This window comes from Odontomachus brunneus, unplaced genomic scaffold (genome assembly GCF_010583005.1).
Source record: "Odontomachus brunneus isolate Ranch 3 - 2012 unplaced genomic scaffold, Obru_v1 Obru_scaffold_312, whole genome shotgun sequence".
Taxonomy (NCBI): domain Eukaryota; kingdom Metazoa; phylum Arthropoda; class Insecta; order Hymenoptera; family Formicidae; genus Odontomachus; species Odontomachus brunneus.
Window position 1 is genome coordinate 8,521 of NW_022639762.1, and position 391 is coordinate 8,911.

Below are 391 nucleotides of genomic sequence, written 5' to 3' on the forward strand. Positions count from 1 at the left end.
TTCCAGAGCGTGGTGCATCTTTGACATCAAAATTACCGGAACGGAATCGACGAAACCAAAATTACGTATGATTGGCTCTTACAATATCAGGACCATAAACACTATTCACATTTTCAGCCGTCTAGCATGCGTTTTCGCCTTTATCGAAGAAAAACTGAAAAATATGGCGTATTTTCTCTTTGCTGGTGTCCATCTTCGACGCGCGCTCAAACAATACTGAGTCAAACAATTACAAAACTGTCTGAGAAGTTTTTTTAATACGAAATCTTATCTTTCTAACGCCATTTAGCGTAAACTGATCGCACTTATACAACGCGAGATACACATTACTAAAGCCATCTATGGAAGAATAATGGATTTCTTTTTACTACATTTTATATAAGGTGTAGTA